General features: G+C 36.4%; 1 protein-coding gene across 2 annotated transcripts in view; it reads right to left on the bottom strand.

The window, feature by feature from the left end:
* The window catches only part of mnb (minibrain), a 99,710-nt gene that overhangs the window by 50,650 nt on the left and 26,012 nt on the right, over nucleotides 1-23,048 (bottom strand). The gene's annotated exons all lie outside the window — the stretch shown is intronic.

Here is a 23,048-nt window from a genome sequence, read left to right as displayed (position 1 = left end):
CGCAAGATCTCGTCGACCTGTTCGCAATCGAGAGTGCCGTTTCGTTATGCCGCTTGGCAGATGCTATGTAGGGGTGGTGACAGGGTGATGGGGTAAGACTCTCGCAATCAGAAATTCTCGTATGGGAACAAGAGAGACAGAGAGAGAGAGAGAGAAAAGGAGATTACGAGAGTATGGGAGAGCAGGAGAACGCGACGAAGGCGACTAGTTGTATAAACCTATGTACACAACGAGTTGCATGTGACTCGAATACGGAGGATTCCTTCCGCCTGCGAGTTCTCTTCCTCCTCCTTTTCCTTCTTCTTCTCCTTTTTCTTCTTCTTCTTCGTCACCTTTCTCAAATTTTCGCGAGACCGGCAGATTTGCAAAAGACCACGAATGCAAGAAGTCGCAAACGACGCTACCTACTTGCATTTCGATTCTGGTCTTGATATGTGAAAGCGAGGAGAAAATGAAAAATACGACAGAAGAGAGTGCGAAAAAAATTAGAAAAGGGAAGAAAAGAGTGCCAGATAACAAAGAATAGAAAAAGGGGGGGAGAGAGAGAGAACGAACTCGTTCGCAGAACTTGGTACCTCTCACTTGCATAATATAAGGGCGTCCGTCTGATTCCCCACTCTTTTGACTCACGCCTCCTTTAACGAAAGAGGAAGCGAATTAAAGTGATATACATATATGTCATAATACATTTCAGCACGAAACACGTGCATGTTAAATTGGAATAAAACGAGAATGAGCCATTGCGAGATGATATAAACAATATAATTTGTTATCTTCAATTGATCTTATTCTTTATCCAAAACAAATCATGAATTACTATTATTTTTATCTTTCTTATTACTTCGTTATAAAAATAGAATTTTTCTATACTATGCAAAGTTATTAGTGCCAAAGGAACTAAAGCTAATAAGCGGGCAATTAAAACACATCACATTATTTTAACAATATGTTTGCATGCACCAAGAAATAAAAATTATCTTAATGCCACTTTATGATACAAAATATGATAGAGCTCCGAGAGAGCTAATAATTTAGTTTTTAATTTTCTAAAATTGTTCGTTTTAAATATTTAATTAAATTAAACCTATAAGCGACAAAGTTAAGTTAAAATTAAATGACAAAAAATAAGATCTTGAAAAACACAATCTCACACTGTTTCTCTTTTCCTATCTGTCTCCTCCTTTTTTCTAAAACTACATGCTATATGACCATGCATATATGATAATAAAAATCAAAAGAAGAAAGAGAAATAAAAATACATGCACTAAATTTCTTTCGTAAATGTTATCGGCTGTTTATTCACTGACCTCGTCCAATCATACGGTCTTGCGGCATTGCGTTTCTTTTTTTTATTTCATGCGGTCTACTTTTACGTTCGAACGTGCTCTGACATGACAAATATGCGTTCGAATCGTAACTGGTAATTGCCTGTTACTGGCAGGACGTGCACATGTAACTCATCGTTGTTGTCCGATGGCGGCTATAAAAACCAACGGAATGCCAAAGAGTGACACATTTGGCTACGAGATGTATCACACCACAAATTTATACATATTTACTTACGAATGCGATAAGATGGCATGCATAAAATAAAGTAAAGATTCTTGTCAATTGTACAGTAAGTGTTCCAATTTCAGTCGATACGAATACAAAATAAATTCTATCAAGAATAGAATAATAAAACGTATTATCTATTCGTCTGTATAGTTTAATTGTAATCTTGGTTTAACTAACTCTTCATCTGTTTCTAGTTTTAAGAATTAGAAAAAGATAAAGAGCAAAGTTGAATCGAGATTAGAGTTAATCTACATTGCTAGAAATAGACTTAAAAAATAAAATTCAAGGTAAAGTCAACCTCAATTTCTTTCTTGTTTTGATCCTTTCTTTTTTTTTTAAGTTCAACGTCCTTCCGTTGCGCTCCTGTCAAAAGAAAAGCTAAAATGCAATCTTGACGAATTCGCGTGAACTAACTACGTTTAAGATGAAGCCGTTCCAACGTTCTTGAGGGTGGCAAGTCGTTCCTCGAGAAGCGGCTCGGTTGCGGGCAGACGAGCTGCGTGTTAGGATTTCTCTCGCTTTGTCTCTGTTCATCGGCGCGTCTCTAATCACTCCCCATTTTACGGTGCGGAACATAGGGAGATGGAAGGAGGAGAGGGAAAGAGGAAAGCTTTACTTTCTTGCGCCGCTGGTACGCAACTATTCCCGGTCATACACGGGAAATGAAAGATCTCGTGCCGCGCGGCACACTGATACGCCGTGCAGAAAAAGTCGTGTGCTTATTCAATGAGAATGAGCCAATTAAAAGCTACACGTCACGCGATAATTGAATCGCGGCTGCGCGCAATACACGTATATCGCGCTCTGCTTCCTTTTAAATTACCTCTTAACGACGACAATCATTCGAGCGGGACATTGACGATATCGTTAATCGAATAACAGGAAGAAAAGTGTATCGCGGATTCTTGCGAGGATCAAATCCACCTAACGTCGTATCTGCGAGGTCTAATTTCTATTAGTTGTGAGGCCTAAATATTATCGTTGTAATAGGCAAGCATTTTACTATTATGTTGATCTATTGATCATTGCAGAAAACGTTTTCTGTGTAGCAGACAATTTGGTAGCAAGTACAGTTTCAGCAAACCGTATTTAGCTGTGATAGAGACAATTTTCTTTTACACTGACACATCCGATAACTATGAACAACTAACTTCATGCTGCTAAATAAATTGATCTGTAACAGATATGCTATTATATCTTTATATTAGCTACAGCAAATCCTTTGTATTAGCAAATTTCATTAGCTGTAGTAGCTAATGCAATTTCAGAATTAGCTGTAACTAGCAACATTTTTTTTCCGTGTCGCTACAAAGAAACTGTCGTTTTCCCCGCATTATGTATCTTCTATTCTGAACGAATGTCCGAAATTAATTAGCATAATTAGTATGTTTAGGCATCGGTAACTTCGACATTCACCAAGGATTGTTATAGGGAATAATTGTTAATCTGTCACGAAAAAAAAATTAATTGGGTGGTACAGCAAACCTATAATTTACTACGCGAATTCAACATCGATAACTAAGAAGATTTAATAGTTTAACAAATCGCTAATGTTATTCAGCTGTCAACTTTGTTATTTTAATATAAAAAATTGACTGTATATTATGACTGTAGATTTGCTGAATCAATGAAGTTTTCAGCTGTGTTTTTTTTTTCCGTGTTCCCTCGTATCCCATCTGCAATTATATTTTTATTTCTTCCGCGAAATTGTTACAAATTCCTCATCCTAAAATTTCAACTTTTTCCTGATTTTCCCTAATACTTTCAATATTTTGAAATTTTTTGTGTTCTCGTCCTGATTTGAAAACCGTCAAATATTTTATTAAGAGCAATTTAACGTAGCAATGTAAAATTGCTGACACTGCTTGCATTTAATTATTAAGTTAGTAATATCTTAAAACTGTAGACGCATATTAAACTTTTGTAAAGTCAAGAATTTTAATTTTCCAGAAAATTTTACAAAATTCCCTAACTTTTTCCTAACCATTTTCAATTTCCCTAATTTCCCTAATTTCTAGTTTTGTGGCAATTTTGCTCCGTCTGCAATCTGGGTTCGTCTTGTCCAGCCCAGGTTTTTTATCATTTTAAATTTAAAAAAAAATGTGAAAAAATTCAGAGTTACTTTTCAACATTGTATTACCAAATAGATATTACAAGATATTTTTAGGAGGAATGACTTCACTCTCCTTTATTAAAAAAAAAGAAAAAAAAATGGAAGTTCGCTTGTGCCAAAAAAGACCCAGATTGTAGACGGAGGGTTAAAATGGGCGTGTCGCGGCATATCGGCTTTAAAAAAAAATCCACTCGAGGCTCGAAGGCCATTCACCCTTCGGTATAGGTCGGCGAGTTTTCCGACAGACGCCTGTCCGCGATAAACGGCGCGGATGTTTAATCGATAAACAGGTGTTTACCGAGGAAATTATACGTCGTTATTTCGAGCGTGCGTGCGTACGTACGATACGTACACGCGTGCGTGCGTGCGTACGTGCGTGCGTGCATGCGTGCATGTGCACGCTCGTCCACGGATGCCGGCGACGATGCAAGTGTGCGTGAGAAAAACTTGCCGGACCGTGTCGTTCCACTCATGCTTTTGTCTACCTCCCTTTCTCCCCCTCTCCCTCCCCCTCCCCGGCATTGAAACGCATGCGCCTATCTGTGGCGGTGTACGTGAGCGAACGTTTGAAAAATCACGCGTTCCGAGTTAAGACAGATGATATTTGGCGAGCACACGATTGACACCTCCTCCGATTGATGATATAAACGAAAAGGTGCACTTACGCCCTGTACGTGTCTGTATGTGCGTGTTAGATATCGTAGAAGAAATTCGATCACTGAATATGGCACAGAAAACCATTAATGCATACGTGCGTATCACATTTTATTGCAATATCAGATCAGTATCTTAAGTTTATATATGTATGACATGCTTTGTTATGCATATCGGAGTATGCAGATTCCATCCGGCGTCTTATTGAGCTTGTAAGGTACATTAAAAAGTGAAATGTACGAAAAACAGTTTTAACTAAAAAAAGAAAATTTCATTTCTTGAAAAAGAATTGTGCAGTGTATCTAGATTTTTCAGAGAATTTTGACTTTATACTATTAATTTAGGAAAATTATTTTGATATCGCATCATTATTATTACTAATATATTTTCTCATATTTTTGAATATTTCTCTATTGTGCGATTATGATAGTGTTCGTGCAGTTAATATTTTTGAATATTTTTGGCACTTGTTTGCAGAATAAGTAATCTTTTTTTGCCAATGATGGTCAGTACTGACTGTCGCTCTGAATTTTTTCCCAATTTTTAAAGTATTTTTTGATGCTAGATTTAATGCCAAGTTTTTACACGTTTTTCAAAAGTGGGATTTCAAGAGCGGGAAATTAGCAAGTCAGCATTCCTGATTAATATTAATTTTCTGCTAACGTACGGAAGCGATAAATTCGAGAGTGTAGCAACAAATTAGCAATTAATTAACACCTAATTATGCCATAAATCTGAGCTTGATTTCCAGTGGTAGGAGTACTAGATAGCGGTGACAGTGATTGGTGGGACACTTATCAATCAATAGATGATGAGATTCGTGCTCTCTGCGTCCACGAGGACTTTAATCATACAGTTAGTACGCGCTATTTGCACGACATTTACGAAGATTTTGCTCGACCAAATGTGTCTCTTTCATCTGTAGAAATATATCATAAACTCGTTTCATGCACGTTTCATAAAGAAATATTGCAGAGATAGAAATCTCTACTGAACGAAAAATAACACGAAACATATAATAATATCGGCTTCTTAGTTATACATTTTGTTTTTTATTCTTTCCTATCTTCTAAGGCTTCTTATGAATATTAATTTCTTATCTTATTAATTTTTTTCTATTATAATTTTTTAATTTGACTTAAGATAACTAAATGAAGTCTAAACGTCCCTACGTTGTCTAATAACTTGAAAAATTAGTATTATTTTTGTTAATAAATAATGTCTTAAATAATCTAATTTCTAATTTGTGATCTAATGATTTCCTCGCGTTTAACCTTTTCAAATACACTAATATCTTACTTAAAAAATATTATTCACGTATAAATATTTTCTGCTTTATTGATATCAACTTTATTTTCGAATCTTCATTATCTTCTTTTCTATTTGTTTCTTAACTTAAAAAATGTTCTGAGCATATTGCATAAGAAAAATACACATTGTAAATTTTTTTAATGCATTAGGGGAACACTGTTCCCTAATGGGAGGGAAACTCTTATCGGGCGCCGTGCAAGACAGTATTGCGTGCCGATATTGTTAACGCAAAGCGACAGCTTATCGGCCCGGCCGAACTTGGCTTTCAAGCGATATTATTTACCATCCACGCATGGCGCAAATTCACTTCATGCGGCAAATGTTCACCAGTCTTACGCGCCGCACGCGTTTTATGTCTCGCAAAGATAAATATCCGGCACAAGCAACGGTCCCCTGATCGACTATCTCGCAACGGGCACGAAAGAAAATAACAAAAAAAGAGGCATGGCGTACATATAAACTCAGAAAATATTCACCTTGAACACCCACACCCGTCTCGGATGTCCTGCAACTGCAGGCAAACCACCGCTGACGAAATAGTAGTCCGCAGAAATTCCGTTTGCTCGCGCGTGTCGAAAGCTTTTATTTTCGCCATCGTCACATTCGATACGCTTAAATAACTGGAACGGTTAATGGAATTTTCGTCGATCACGTTTATATTTGGATCCGCTACCGAAATAAGTCCTCACCGTGATAATATCAAGAAGCTTTTTGAAACGTAAAAGAATTCTTTGAAATTTGATTTAAAATAAGTGATCTACTAATAGTAACAGTTTCTATCAGTGTAGATTATCATGTAGATTAACTTTAATCTCGGTCCGATTTACTCTTGTACTTCTTTTTAATTCTGATTACTAGAAAAAGATGAAAAGTAACTTGAACCAAAATTAAAGTTAATTTATTGGATCGGAACAAGTTCAGAGCGTTACGAACTTCAAAGTTTCAAGCAGCTATAACTTCGTTAAAAATGAACAAATTTTAAATTTATAAAAAGGATTTTAAAACTTAAAATCTCTACTTTCAAAAAGTTACTGTGTTGTTTGAGTTTCTGCGAATTTGATCATTTTTATGAGAAAATTACGATCTGAAAAAATGAGAAATTTGTTTTTATAGATCTGTTACATGTTCAAAAAAAAATTTGCAAAAATTTTCGACTTTCTAACATAGAAGCTTAAAATTTTCCATACAATCATTTAAAAAAATATTTCTAAGATATTTGTTATTCAATTATCCAAATTAAATAAAAAAAATATTTTGACTATGATTGCTTATAGCTCCGTTAAAAATCCGTCATCATTGTACCGCAATTCGAAAATCAAATTTTCAAAACTTTACTCTATGAAATGGTATAATTGCCAATTTTTTTAAAAAAACATGTAGACATGATACAAATAAAGTAGCGCTATAAACTCCATACACATTGGATGGAAATGAACAAGAGACGTGTTAATGATAAAAAAAAAATGCGCGGATTATTTTATTAATTTTTGCAGACGTCGAAAACTAATCGAATGGACCGTTGAAAGTACTTTGCCATTCACATTTTATTAAAAATTTTTTTGTTGTACTTTTTGCGTTCCAATTTAAAAATATGTGGCTATCTCGATCAACCATCTAAATGATCTCTTTTTATCGATTTTGCGACGACAGAGAGAATAGGTTAGAGAAAAGGACAGAAAACCATTAATCCGGACCGTTTAATCGAGATCGTCGGCGCAACGATGACCTTAAGCCCGTTTTCATACGGTCCAGAAATCGCGTCGTGATCTCTGATTTTTCTCGATTCCGTCCCAACGCATAAGCTTGGATAATTTAAAAAATATGGAAGCAAATACATTAATGAATTCATAAAATAAGTATAATAAAAACAACAGATAAGGAGGTATACATAAATCTGAGACGTAGAAATAATTCTTTATAAAATATTAAATCATACGATTAAAAGATCAGATGATCAACTGAGAATCTGACCCAAAAGAAGGATAGACGGTAAGTCCCGTGTCAAGAAACGAATATATTCGGGCCGCTCGGACCGAAGAAGGGAAAAAGAATCATGGACAGGATCAGGAAGGCCGATGGAGACTATCACAGGTTAGCAGGTGTGGGACGATCCTAGAAGAAGAAAGCCGTAGAGAGAGGAGAGATCTCTCGCGGCGCCAAGCGTGACGAAGGAGCAGCAGAACGCGCCGGGAGCCATCCTACAGGATCATGAAGGAACGTTCTCGCCGGCAAACCAGAGGTACGGCAGCAGGACGAGTGAGGGGGAGAGTGGGGAACAGGAGTAAACGAGAGAGAGAGAGAGAGAGAGAGAACCAGCGAGCGGAGGAGACAGAAGGGGGACCAAAGGGGAGCCGGCATAGCAACAGAAAGACCGCTTCGAAACGAACAGCCAGTCGAGCGCGCTTCTGCCGGTTGCTGGCTGCTGCTGCTGCTGCTGCTGACTACGACGGAGCCGCTCGGCTGTATGTCGTGGATGAAGCGAGAACACGATAGAAACGAGAGAGAGAATGATAGAAAGAGAAGGAGAGCAAGAGCGAAAGCGAGAGAGAGAGAGAGAGAGAGAGAGAGAGAGAGAGAAGAGAGAGTCGCGTATTGATCGTGTCGCACGGGGGTGGAGCAACCGCCGACCGACTGGCTGGTCTGCCTTCCATGCGAGCTCGTCGCGAATCGCGGGGAAAGGGGTTGAAAGGAGGAACGGCAAGGCAGAAAAGGGGAGAACGCCGCGCGCGGTCCTTCCGACTAGGTAAGGACTTCTTCGTCGTCTCGATACATGACGCCTGGACCGGAGATGACGGGAAGGTAGGCGTGAGGGATCACGAAGCACGCTGAGAACAGACGACAACGTCATCATCTTACGTTAACGTTATAGTCCTGCACCCTGTAGGCACAGCTTCTTCCGACGTTGTCGATTCGTTTTAATTGCAGTTCAATCGTCTCTTTCCGGATTCTCCTGTCTCCTTCCGGGAGAAGAAAGGATCACGAATAATTGAGATCATTCGAACGATTGAAATCGCTCTCCGGGAAGGGATGAAGTACGCTTAAACTCGTGTTTAGGGCCGCACGTGAAGGGCGTGAGGGAAAGCACGCGGAGAAGCGCAGGGCGTAGGGATGAATGCCCTGGCGGTTTCCTCTCTCAGAGGCGCTGCAGTCGATAGTCGCTTGATGGGAGGACGAGGAAGGGCGCGCGAAGGGTGAAAGCGGGGGGAAAACCCTTCGCGAACGAGGAGAGCTTCCCCGTGGCTTGCACCCTGGGCGAAAAGGTATCCGGGATCGGTAGGGCGCCATCTTGAAGGTAGATATACGCGATGAGCCCTTCGTCCTTCACCGTCTTCGTCGAATCGGTGAACGATGCTCGATATCGAAGGGTCGGTGGTAGTTGCGGTTGAAAGGGTACAAGAGGAGGACGGTGAGTTTAGAGAATGACGCCAAAAAGAGCGAAAGTAACCCTTTCGTGAAAGGTTTTGACAAAGGCAATAGGAAGCTTCTATGATCTTTGAATCATTAATTCTTAGATAAATTGTGACATAGGCATCGAGATTATTTCTTTTACATTTCTATTGTTCTCTTTTTACAGAAATAATTATTATAAAAATAATTGGACAAAAGAAATAATTCGAACAAAAAGAACAGTTTGAAAAATAATCTTAACAAAATTTTACTATATTTAAGAATATATTAATTACAAACATTGGAATGTTTTTTAATCATGTATCATAAATGATGTTACTTCATTCTTTATTTTTCTTTTTAATAGACAAAAAATATATACAAATGATATCAAAAGATAATTTTGAAAAGTAATCATAAAATTTTTTTATAAGATTGAGTTAGAAAAATTAACCTTAGGACGAAAACCGAAAAAAATCCGTCTAAAAAGTAGTTGCAGACAACTCTACGAGTCTTAGTCGCTTCATCGCTTTGTCCCCATCTCCAAGTACCCTTAAAAAAAAATTTGTCCTATCGCCAAAGTGTCGCTTTACGGCCACCTTGCAATTAACCAACCACTTAATTTTTCTCTCTCTCTCTCATGTCTTTTTAACATTTTATCTCTCGGCGGAATCGTTTTGAAAAAAAATAAATGACACTTTTAAAGAACTATCACTCCGACGCCGATAAAAGACACTACACTCATTAACCTGTACAAATCTCAAAGAGGATGCTTATACACGCACATACAGTATGTACAGTTTGCACCGCAAAGTTTAAATTGAATACCATTTCTTTGATTAGAAGCGTAATTTTTACTGAAGTAAATGGAACTTGTCACACACAGATAAAAACATTGAAAACCGCGACTTGAAATTTCAGAGAAATAAAGAAATTCGCAATATGCGTAACTTTAAATATAGTAAAGGAATAAGAAAATAATATAAAAAATATTTTTATAAAAGAATTATATAAACATCCCTACAAAGATTCTAATTATATTAAAAAGAAGACATTTCTCGATGTAAGAATATCCTAAAAATGATGGTTTCTAATTTCCTTCGAGTGGTCTCTAATTGACATTTGCCAGAACGAAAAGATAAGTCCACGATCTTAGGATAAACGCAGAGAATTCACTAAAGAATATTCAAAAAGCATGAGTATACGATTTAAAGATCTACTTATCTAATCTATCTATGCAAAAGATAATTTCAATTTCAAGCAAGAGCATGAAGCAAAGATCTGAATAACTGAAATTATTAAACTTTCAGATATCAAACCGATAACCAGAATAAAGCTTGAGTGGACTATCACTTTCATATCATTTTTATTCCATAAGTTGTCTAGACTTAACATATTACTCATGCTGGAAATGAAATTTAAAGGAATGATCATTAGTCTGAGTGGGTAGTATTTAATTAAATATGGATAAATATATTAATTCATTCTTTGCAATCAATAAACTTCATGTTTTTAATATTATTATTAATATAAATTTAAATTTAAATTTTCTCTTTATTTGGGAAATCATATTCTATGCTTCTAAGTTTATCGATACATCTATATTAAACAAATAAATTAAACAGACCATGAGAGAAAAGGAGAGAGTGAGAGAGAGAGAGAGAGAGAGAAAGGGGTAGAACTTCACTTTTTACATTTCGCATTTGTTGTAACGTCATTTCGATACACCAGGCTAATAGAAATTCGCGAGAATCCGCAGCTTATCCGCGAGAAGTCGTTTAATATTTTCATCAGGCATTCCTTGACAAAAGTCTCGCGAAAACTTGTCTTTATTCCCTCTTCATCGTCGTCGTCGAATCCGTGCATTGCGAGACACCGCACTCGCGCGCTTTTTTTTCCTTTTCTTTATTCCTTCCTTTTGTGACGAGTCACGATGCGGAACGAGTATCTCTCTAACATTTTGCATACACAATGGCGCGGGAATCTACGGGCAGCTACATCTCGGTTAAATATCGGACATCTACCCAGAAGTAATTGCACCGGCAACTGTAATAACGTTCAGCCTTATCGCTCCTACGTTATCTGATGCAGTTGCATTACGACAATCACACTGGTTATTGGTATCAATTATTACGGCAAAGTAGTATCAATCTCTTAAAACGATCTGGAAAGAATCGACCTCCATGCGACTAAGAATGAAATTTGTTTAACAACCATTATTCGTCGTATTCACAGAAAATCGCGTGAAAAATGCAAATCTCAAAGAAATCGTGAAAGAATTTTTTTATAATTACATTAATTGCTTCTTATACAAAGTGCCTCGTCTCAATCGAAAATGAAATGAAATATAATGCACTCTGGAGTTTAAGAGATTAATTCTTTGAACGCATAGCTTTCGAACAAGGTTGAGAAAAATTTTAAGATAGACTATTGAAAGATAGTTCTAAAAAATATTTTTAAAATTACCTCTATATATAGCAAAAAAAGAAAAAAAATTCTATTAGATAAAACACTGCGAAAACAATTGAGAATAAAATAAATACTGCTTTTGGGCTTTTTTTTTTCAAAAAGCCCAAAAAGCTGTATGAAGAAGTGACCCATCCAAACGTTAAAATTCCATAATTCTGATTAAAGTTAAATTCCCGTTAAGTTAAAAAGCTGCCCAAGAATCACGTGTGTCCCTCGCGCGCTGCGCCAATAATTCTCGCAATAATAAATCTATTAGTCGATTCGCGAATGCCGCGACGCGCATTCGGAAACGCTGCCACGTAAGCCGATAGACACGTTAACTCGCAGAGATCACCCTACCTCCCACCCCAGGCAGCCCCTCGTGTTCGTTGCCGCGTAACGCGAGACGCGGTTAGAAAGAGGGAACGATGAATGTACCGCATCGACGAAACGGACAGAGAGCGCAGCAGGAAACACGAGAGCCAAGAACAGCATACACGACGCATATACACATACGCACGCGTGTACGTACGCACGTCTCGGCACATCCCGATATCTATCCGAGTTGTTGCGCTTGCATGACTTGCACCGCTATTGTTCGGATTATCGATACTTTGCTTTAGATACGAAATCTTTTCGGTGACTAGATACCGTAGACTCCTGTATTAGCTACTCGAAATATCGAGTAGAAAACTGAGTATATACTGAACGATCAAAGAAACTCAGTCATTGAAAGGACCGATTAATATTCTCTGTGTAATCTCTAATGTCCGTTTCTATCAATGCATTAGGTCATTTAAAAGGTATCCGCGGTTTTTTGTTCAATTTTTGAATGAAAAAACCGCGGATACTTACTTTTTAAATGACCCAATAGATTAACTTTAATCTTGGTTTAACTTACTTTTTATCTTTTTCTAGTTCTAAGAATTAGAGAAGGACAAGGAGTAAATTAATGCGAGATTAAAGTTAATTTACATTGATAGAAACGGGCATTGAATGATGAAATCAGATCTTAGAATTAGAAGAAGTAAGTTAAACTGAGATTAAAGTTAATCTACATTGGTAAAATGGACATAAGTGATTCAAAGCGACGAACACGTGTAGCGATCAGCGTCTGCGAGGATTGGATATTGACAAGCGTCATAAAGATATCTTCGTGCACAACCACACTTAACACTTGTAGGCTGCATGTGTCAGAAAAGGGAAGGGGACGTCTGATTTTAGAAGCGTGTCTGTGGTTCAAGTGATTCTAAGCTGAGAAGGTCACACGAGCGTAGAATCGATTCGGGATTACAAAGTTATGACGATTCTGAGAAGAATAGAGACGCACCGGAAATTAAACGGACATATCGAACAGTATACCATATTGGTTATTGTTATCCAGCATTATCGTGGTAGGAGCTGACGCTGTTCAAAAATATGACATAAGACAATTTCACTAAGAAACACTCGACATTCAAAAAAGAGTTGCAAATGTAAAAAAATAAAAATCAAAGAAATAAAAGAAAATTAAAATTCTTGTATTCTTAAAGAACATCTTATTTTTGAAGGAGTTCCCTTTGGCATTGGGCATAATTTGTCAGAAATTTTGTATTTACGGCAATTTTTGTTTGTACTAACAGAGACAATTACGAATTTGACGAATTTTTTAAAATTAATATGCAAGAGTTTACATAAGAGATGCATTTTTGAATAACTGTTTTAAATTGTCGCGTTGTAGACGTAATCATTTTGAATTAAATACTAAAGATAGTCCGATTGAGCAGTCATAAAATACGTTGTCATAAAATATTGTCATAAAAGATGTGGTTTATAGAGATGTTTTCGCAATAAATATCCAGCATTGATTTACATACTTCTTGATTATTATTACTGATTAAAATTATGTTATAATAAATATTTCACAAAGACAATTTTTTATCCTTATTCTTATATTAAATTTTCTGTATATTTTTAAAATGATTTTAAAATGATTTATATTTTAGTCAATAAAAGAGTTGTTTCATTATCACGTTCGCGTTGCAAAACTTAGGTATAAAAATATTTCGATTAAACGGACGCGAGAAGAAAATTGCGCGCTCAACGGTTAAATATCCAGCTTTCAGTGAGAGTCGCAACTTTGTAGGAGTTCCAGATCAAATCGACGTTTATATGACTTCTCTTACTTCGAACGGTTTTAATCCCAGCAGAGGTTGCAAAGTGACCAAACATTTAGTATCGACGATTAAATGTGCGATAAAAATACTGTAATTCTTATTTTTTAACAGCTTTTTAATAGCTTTCATCAATTCGTTTATAATTTTCTGATAAATTAAATGTATTCTTAATTGAAAATATCATAACATTTAACATGAATAAGAGACTTATTAAATGAAAAAACATTAATTTCTTCATCCCTTCACATAAATCACAAACATATATCTAAACTTTATTATTAATTTCAAATAGATTGTCAAATGTAATTTATTGCAAAACAAAATCTAATACTAAAAATTGTAAACGTACAGTAAATGATGATCTCATTCAACAGTTTTGTTAAGAGAAGATCGATTTAGTTGATCCATGCGGATAAAGAATGATTTGTTAGATTTTAGATAATCTATATATAGCAACCAATGAGGATATGTGTCTATGTATTCGTAAAGATCGCAAAGTTATGTGCGTGAATGGGATTGTAAATGTGTGTATTGTTGCTTAAGTGTGAGTGTAGAGGGGTGAAATCCGGCGGTGCGATAGGGTGGATGTACGGACAATTTGAAGCCTCCCTTCTGTCTGGCTGCAACCTTGCTGAAGGCAGTATAATTTGAAAATTGGAGAGGTCAGTGTCGGGAATTCGAGAGGGAGAGAGCAGGAGAGAGAGAGAGAGAGAGAGATATATATATGCGGGCGGTGAAGAAGCTACGCGACACAACGCAGGATTTGAAAGAGGGTGAAAAGAATATTGGGAAGCCAGATCATTATCACCCATCGTTGATTTCCACTTACATAGAGAGTACAAGCCATGCAATATCGACTTGTATTCGTCATAAAATTTTGAAAAACATGATATAAGATCGCAATTTCAGTTATTATCCACAACGAAAAGAAAAAAATCTGAGTATTTTGTAGAATCGGAGAAAACTAATTGACCAATTAATCAATTTGACCTACTTAATCCCTAATTAATATCAAAGTTACAGTTCAATTATTTAACAAAAAAGATACAAAAGAATCGCAATTAATTACACTGACATAAAAGAGCGATAGATTAAATCTCAAGTGGAACGTGTCGTAAATCACGTATGGTTTGCGCATATGCGACATCCTCGCTGTTGGCTCATACGATGAAGGAAATGGGTGGAAAAAACGAGGTGGGTTCTCACGAACCGCCAGGTGGAAAAGGTCGGACTTTAACGGTCGACATCGGTCAGGAGGAAATCTCTTTCATTTACTTCTTTTTTGTCTACTTTGTCAAAAGAAAATCACGCACGGAGCGATTGCGAAGCCGATTCGGTGATTATATTGCGGTTGTGATTTTATCATACGTGGTTGCGGAAAAAGCACCGGACCTTTATTTTTGTCCCTTTATATATCGCCGATCGAAATAAAAACATGCAGACATTGCGCCTGACTTAAAAATTATAAAATTCTTTTATAGATAAAAAATAATTACAGAAATGTGTCGGGCCAAGGCCAAGGCTTTATAATTAATTATGTATAATTCATAATGGATAATATATATGTATGCCAATAACTGTGCTTAACTTTCATTGGCACGACACATTCTTATGTAATATTTTTGCTAAAAGAATACACGAGTCCTTGAGACTCATTAAAGCTTTTTGTTATTAATCTTCGAAGTTTAAAAAATTTTTAACTACATAAAAACATTGCAACAAAATCATTACACTATTTAAAAATTAGAAAAATGTCCTAGGATCATAGGATCCATGTTCCAGTTACGGATGCGAATTTCATTCTCGTCATTCTCGAAGGCTGTTGCAACGAAGGACAGCCGTATCATCATTGTTTCTTCCGCGGTCCGCAGAAAAAAGTGCAAGGGATGATGGCGAATGAAAAGGGGATAAAAGAGGGGGAGGGGAGGGGGAGGGGGAGGGTTATCAGTTATTCGATAACTATCTCTTCCAACTTTGACGTTAACGACCTTCTCGCGCTTCATTACGCGATAAATACCGCCACTCCGCCCCTCCCTGCCATGCGTAAAGTTTGGACGCGCGCACACGAATGGCAACGGTTAATTGAGGCCGCCTCGGGTCGCGGCCGCGCTCGCTGTATCTCGTACCTTCCGACCGAGAACCGGGAGAAGAGTACGACGAAGAGTTATACGACGAGACGCGGCACAAAGCCAACCGCAGCCGCAGCCGCAGTCACCGGGTGTAACAATGAAAACGCGCCCTGTGCGCGGACGAACGATATTATCTGCGCGGGCACCGTAAATACACGAAGCGCGATAATAACCGGCGTGGCGAGATTAACGGAAATTCAGGAAGACGAGAGTAGAGATCGAAGCTCGATCGGTCTTGACGCGAATAGATGAAAAGGCTCGACGTTCTTCATTCGCGTATCTCGTACGTTTGGCGCATTCGCAATCGCTTCTCACATTAGCAAGGATAATTGTTTATCGACGCTCTCGTCTTGGGATACGCGTTAACTTGAATTCGCGACGTCGAACGGATATCGATTTCCGGTTACACTCGTGCAGAACATTGAAAGAACGATTCTGTTGGAAGTATCTAAAAATTTTATTAGAGATCTGAAAATAATTTTGTAAGTCATCAAGATAATTATTTGTACCTTCCAGCAAGAGACATAGTGTAGCATAGTGTAACAGTGATCGTTTCATCTCTGTTTAACATTAGCAAACAATAAGAATGTAATGATTCACTGTGTTACACTGTGTGCAGTCTTTTGCTGAAAAACATCCTGTGTAGAAAGCTTAAGCTTTGATGACTACTACAAAAAAATTTTAACATTTCAGCAATCTCAGTTTAAGCGTCCTACATAATTATTTTGATCCAAACAAAACTATTTTCAGATCTGTATCAATACGGAGAAAAATATCTGGTTGAAAATGGAGAAACCAGAAAATTCTGATTATATCAATCAGAATTCCGGTTATCATAACTAAAACTCTAGTAGATTTAACCAGAAAATTCTGATCCGTCCATTTTCAACCAGACACTTTTCTCAATGTAGTTACATTTTTAGTTACTTCAGCAAAACCATTTTTCTTTCCACGTAAACCCGAGAGTATATTGATCGTTGTAATTCTTTCATTGGAAAAGAGAAGAATTTCAGATAACGATGATTAACAATAAGTTATGTCGATTCTCGTCTCTGTAAATCAGTAAGATTGAAGTAGAACGCCGGAGGGGGAGATGCACTTAGCGTAGCGAACACCGGATGCGTTCCCCATCTGATTACGCTATTGAAATCGCGATTATTTTCTCAGGTTCTTCAGTGATCCGTATGTAGGACAGCAATGGTATTTTTTCTCTCCGATCGATTAGAATCGCGAGATTGCTTCATACATCAAGGGTTACATCGCGTCCGAATCGACAATTTCATTCTGCTCGATCCGCAATCAATCTATTGTCTTTCCCTATCTCGCCCGCGTCATCCACTTTTCCGATTCTCCTCGCGTAAACGCGAGTTTGAAAATGAAATCGTTTTGTCATGTAAGTATTTAAAGATCGCGCGAGATCCATTTCCTATTGCGACGTAGTAATTTGAAATTCGTTTCTTGAAATTTGTCATTCAAATGTCTTCATCAATTGTCGTCATCAATCTGTTATTCATTGTTTCGCAAAAATGTATTTATCGTACCTTTTCTGATACGTGATACTTTAACCATGATGTTTTAAATTACGTTTCATATACTCACACATCAAATAATTTAATACATTTTTGTTTGCCACCTCTGTCCACATGGATTAAATAATTCACGAATCAAATAATTCATAGATTTTTAAACTTTTCGCCTTAATTGTTTATTGATAATTAAAAGAAAGGAATTTTCTTTATGATTTCTTTCTCCTTCTTTCTCTTTCTTTCTTATTCTTGAGAGGTCAACGTCTGTCGATATCGGTCCAGAGGGGTAAAATTGGACGGTGGTGTGCGAGGAGCGCGAGGCGAGGAGGTGCCGAGTCGAAAATACATATATACGTCATTCGGTTAGCCGACTGGTCGAAGTCTTCGGATTGTCCGAGAGTCGCTGATCAGGCATCGGTCCAAAAACTGGCCGTCGGCGACATCGTCCTCGCGACGTTCCAAAGTACACCGGCTATTCGCACTACTAATACTCATCTCAATGATGCAGATGAGAATATGACACGTGCGCCGCGGCAAAAAATCGTAGACCTTCCCTTCTAATAAAACTTTAACATGGACTAACTATCCATATTAGTGTGTCTTTAATTCAACTTGCTAATTACTCATTATTAAATATTGTAAGCTTTAATTTTATCTACTTGAAATCATAGGTATTTTTCAGCTATATTTCTTTTTTTATAATATTTTTTTAATCTAGAAAATGTCAATGCTTTGTAATATTTTTGATAAAAGTAAAAAATGTTTTTATATTTCTCCAAGGAGTCCTATTAATATGCCCTTCATTTGTGTCTATCTGAGCATTTGATTCATTTTAACATATAATTATTAAAATACATAATAGATATAAGCTAATTGTTAAAGTTAATATTTCATAAATCATTATTTTAATCATACAATTGCGATATTTTACTAGACTCATAAATATCTCTAAATTGTGATCGCATCTTTAGAAAAATATTTACTTTATACTTTAATATTATAATTAAAGATATAACATTATCTTCGATATCGTATATATTAATAATTTAATTTAAATATAAAAAAAAAACCTTTTCTTAAATGCAAAGGTACGCTAAGAGGGACAGTTGCTCCATGATTTTTACCTCTCTTCGCAGAAGAACTTAAACTCCCAACTACAATTATTTATATACGCGTAAAACCTAATAATAAAATATTTAAATACACGCGCAACTAAACAGCAAAACTTAAACGTTAAACAATCGCGAACGATACGTCCGTAGTGACACTATAAATTCCACGAGTATAAATTTTGATACTAAAGTAACAAAAAATCCTGACTCATCTAGATCACGCCGATTCTAAAATCTAAAAAGATGAAAGATCGAAAGAAAAGACCGCGAGGAAGGAAAGAGAATGAACTGTAAGTTCTCCTCGAAATTGAAAAGCAGGCGATTGTCTTTTGCCGCGCGAGAGACATAACGTGATCGCACACTATTCTTGTCGTCGTTACAAGACAACTCGAGCCTAAGTATAGGAGGTCGGGTGTCTGCCTCTGTTTAAAAATACGTCACATACCGCCTGCCTTTCCTGCTACGGCTTTTCTCGCGGCCTGCTACTCTCGCTTCCTTCTTCGTCTATTTTCTTTCTCGATCGCCTTTTTTCCGCGCCTTTTCTTTCTCGCACGCATCGTGAAGGAAAAAGCGAGGGAAGGAGAAAGAAAGAGAGAAAGACACGTCGATCAGCAGTGTTCAATGATTCACGACGAAAGAGTATTTTGGAGCGACGATCAATAGCGGTAGTTTCGAGAGCTGTGATCGTCAGCCGGCTGAAACGTGCGCGCGAAGGATTTCAAACTCTGTTCTCACGATCTGCGAGATAGAAGTCTCAGTCGCACCTCGCGGAACAGCTGACTGCGACAAATAGAGCGGTTTGAGATACTACAAAAGATCGCATCGCGAATGAAGTTACCGTCCGGTAAACAGAACGAAGCTTATTTGTAGCGCTTAAACGCTGAGATAATGCGATCTATGAGATTTTTGCTCGTAGAAACGTTACGTGCCTTATTTTTCTTTTATTTCGCGAAAAATCCAGAGATAGATCCTATGTATGCATATGTATTATGTATTATGTATACTGCACGATATCTAGAAATTTAGTTTTCCGTAATGGCAATATCTTTTGATTACGCAAATTATAATAAAGTATTACAAGAATATTCCAAAATGTAAATTCAGTAATAAAATCTGGAAACTTCGCGGTTTGAACTTGTAATAAGAATAGAGGAAATGATACAAACGTAATAAGAAATAGGTATAAATTTTTCGTCATAATAACGAAAAGAACGGTTTTGCTAAAATATCTAAAATTCAGTTAAATACAGATAATAATTTTGTTATTGTTAGATTGTCAATATAATTATACGCAGGATGTTCAAACTAGTTGCTAAAATGTCAAAACTTTTTCCAGCAATATTTGCTCGACCAAATATTGAATATAATAATTTCAACTAAATTTTCGGTTAATACAACCAAAAATAATTTTACTTTTCTAAATATTTAATATCTAAGTATTATCAAATAATAGCATATAACTAACCATTTAGTGACAATAAATAAATATTTAGAAAAATAAAATTATTTTTTATTTTATCAACTAAAATCGTTCGATTAAAATTATTTCATTCAACATTTGCTAGCTATTAGCAGACTCTTTCTTTCAGTGTGCCTGAGTACTCAAAAATTTGCCAGTCCCGAAAGATAGAATTCTTCTCTGCATGAGTAGCTCGATGACCTATTTGTAACAGCGTCGCGGAATTGAAGCTCGGACTCATTATCAACAGCGTTAATCAACAATTTCCCGACGTCGGCAAACCGCGAGCAAGGCTACTTTTTTGCATCAGGATCGACCGCGCCACGTTAAACATTCGACGCCCTTTGGACTCGGACGGGGAAGAGCGCGATTAATTGTGAAAGATAATGAACGATCGATCACGCTGGTAATCGCCGGTTTGGTAATCTTACGTGAAACGCCGCCGGATCAAGGGGTTATTCGTTTCCCGTCGATTAGACTTCCCTTCGCAGATTTTCACGAACGCAAGTCTACGATCGACCGAGAAATATATTTATCGAGGGATGAAAATTTTACGATAAAATATAAAGTTACACTCGTTTAGACGCTGTATTTAGACGCTAAATACAGCCACTTGATCAAGAGATGCTGACCCGGTTTTTTTCGTCTATCCTGATAGATTCCTTAATACAAAAAGTCCATTACATAATGAGTTGCTTTAAAGAATCTAAATTTAAAAACGCTAACTTGTTAATATAATAAAGATTTTGTGTGTGTATGTATTTATTTTCACATTGAAAAAAAATACTAAATTTTAATCAATATTTGTTTAAATAGTTTTAAGTAAATATTTAGATATTAAATGTAAACATATATTTATATGATACAAAAATCATTAATTTTATTTAATTTTATCATTTTTTTTTATTGAATAAATATTTATTTACTGTAAATAAACGTTTACTTAGTACTATTTAAAGAAATATATATTGAGATTTAATAAATTTTTTTTTCGATACAGTATCGTATCAAATTTTAATCTAATCTTTAATTAGTATAAATATTTTAGCAATACACTTCTAACATTTTTCATTAAGAAAAAAAAAACACAAATTTCTCTTAAGTAAAATAATCTCGATTTACCTAATTAATCGAGACTTATTCGGAGCAAATTCAGTACAATGTGTCTCGATATTTTCAAATAACTAACAAAATTTCATAAAATTATAACAACATTTTATTTCTAATTGTATGGAACGTATTATATCGATCACGTCGTCCTTATCTCAGATTCTTCTTCACTATCTCTCCCCAATCTCAATTATTAATTGTCTTGATAAGCACGCCGCAAAGTAAAATTCTGCCAAAGTAAAGTTCGCGCTTGAAATTATAATAAATGAAGGCCTTTATTATCCGTTTGCACCTCGGGAGTTTAATCTTTCGAAAATCCTTCACTTTCGATCGCTTCTAATCCGAGGACTATTCGTCTCCCGATGTTTCCGTTAGGAAAAATCAATCGGGAAATCCCGAATAGATTAAAAAACGAAGAACAATCTGTAGCTAAAAGAAATCGCGAAGAAAGTGAAACAACCCGATTGTACAATTGATACGTAATTCATTGTTAAGATTGCTCCTCCGCGTGTGTGTCGGTATTTGGATCACTGAGATCAATTAACATCTCGCACTCGCGACGAACGCGAGAAAGAACAGCGTTATTATCCGGCGGCGACAACACGGATGGTAGCATGGTCGTTAATCGAATCATATTGCCGAGTTAAATGCGGACGTCGTCCGCAATTGCGGCATCGTGCAGTTTCCTTCCGCTGTCGACTCGTTACGCGAGTCTCATTATCGGACAACACTACCGAGAGAGAGGGAGTCAGTGGGAAGAGAGGATGAAATCGGTCGCGCTTTACTCTCTTTTCATTTAACAATGGTGAATGAAAGCCTGTTTGGCAAATGCGATATATCGCACCTGCTAATTTGAGCTGTTCTCGCTCACGTTTGTCGTTTCATCGCGATGTGCATCATTCGATACATTCACCAATTATAATACATAGTTCTTGTTATATTTAGCAAACATATATAAGACTTGCTCGAAAAAAAGAAAGAGATGACTTCCGATAAAATGCACATTGTGGGATAAACTCGGGCATTATGGCTATATATATATATATGTATGAAAAAGATGGTTATAGGTTGTAATCTCCAATAATTGTTAAATAGAGCATTTTTTAAGTCGTTCTAAATACCTAAATGGCCATTCTATCCCAAGTTTACCTTTTTGCAAATGAATGATTGATAAGTGCATGGTTTTCCTGAAGAATCTAAAAATTTAGCTAGATACTGATTTCAAAATAATTTTGTTAGATTATCAAAATAATTACGTATACAAGACATTCAAGCTGGTTGCTAAAATATCAAAATTTTTTGCAACATTGCTCTCATTATGCCTTGAATTTCTTATGTTATTATTTTGATAGCCTAACAAAATTATTCTTAAATCTGTATTTAATAGTTAAATTTTTACATATATCAATGAAATCATTTTTTCCGTATATCCTCCATTTTATTATGCAATAATTATTTTTAATATCTTTCGAAGACATTGAAGAATATCGTTTAAGCTTCCTATTCTGTAACTTTTAATGACAACAACGATATTGTTATTGTCGTTAAAAATTATAGAATTAGGAACCTAGAATAGGAAATCTAGAATTTGAATAGACAAAAAGAAAAAAATTTTAAGATGACTGATAAAACTTGTTTATAGAAATGTTTATAAAGCTCTGATGTTTATATATGAGCACAGTTTATGAAGTAGTCACATTAAGGAAAACAGTAACGTACAGAGTCTACCCTGCAGTAACGTGTTGCATCCGAAGGCACGAAAATGACGGAAAAACGCGACAGTTTAACCAGACGTAAACGTCAGTTGTCAAAGGCCGGCGCGCCGTAACTTACGGTTACACCGTTCGCATTTTTCCCTCGTAACATTCAGCCGTCGATGTTTTATTGCGCGTGCATACAAACGTGTCAAAGGTCAGGGATAAAAAAAAGATACATAGACACATGCTTTCTCTTTTTCTCTCCCTTATGCTTCGCGTTGAACGGAAATAGATACATCAAATACCGGTTTTGCTCTCGTAATATATATATTTTTTTTTATATTTAAGACTGAAAACCTATTTTGCGTTACTATTATTATAGAGAGACA

The sequence above is a fragment of the Acromyrmex echinatior genome, chromosome 2 (genome assembly GCF_024713525.1).
Source record: "Acromyrmex echinatior isolate Ae372 chromosome 2, ASM2471352v2, whole genome shotgun sequence".
Taxonomy (NCBI): Eukaryota; Metazoa; Arthropoda; class Insecta; order Hymenoptera; family Formicidae; genus Acromyrmex; species Acromyrmex echinatior.
This window is presented reverse-complemented; position numbering and strand designations above follow the sequence as displayed.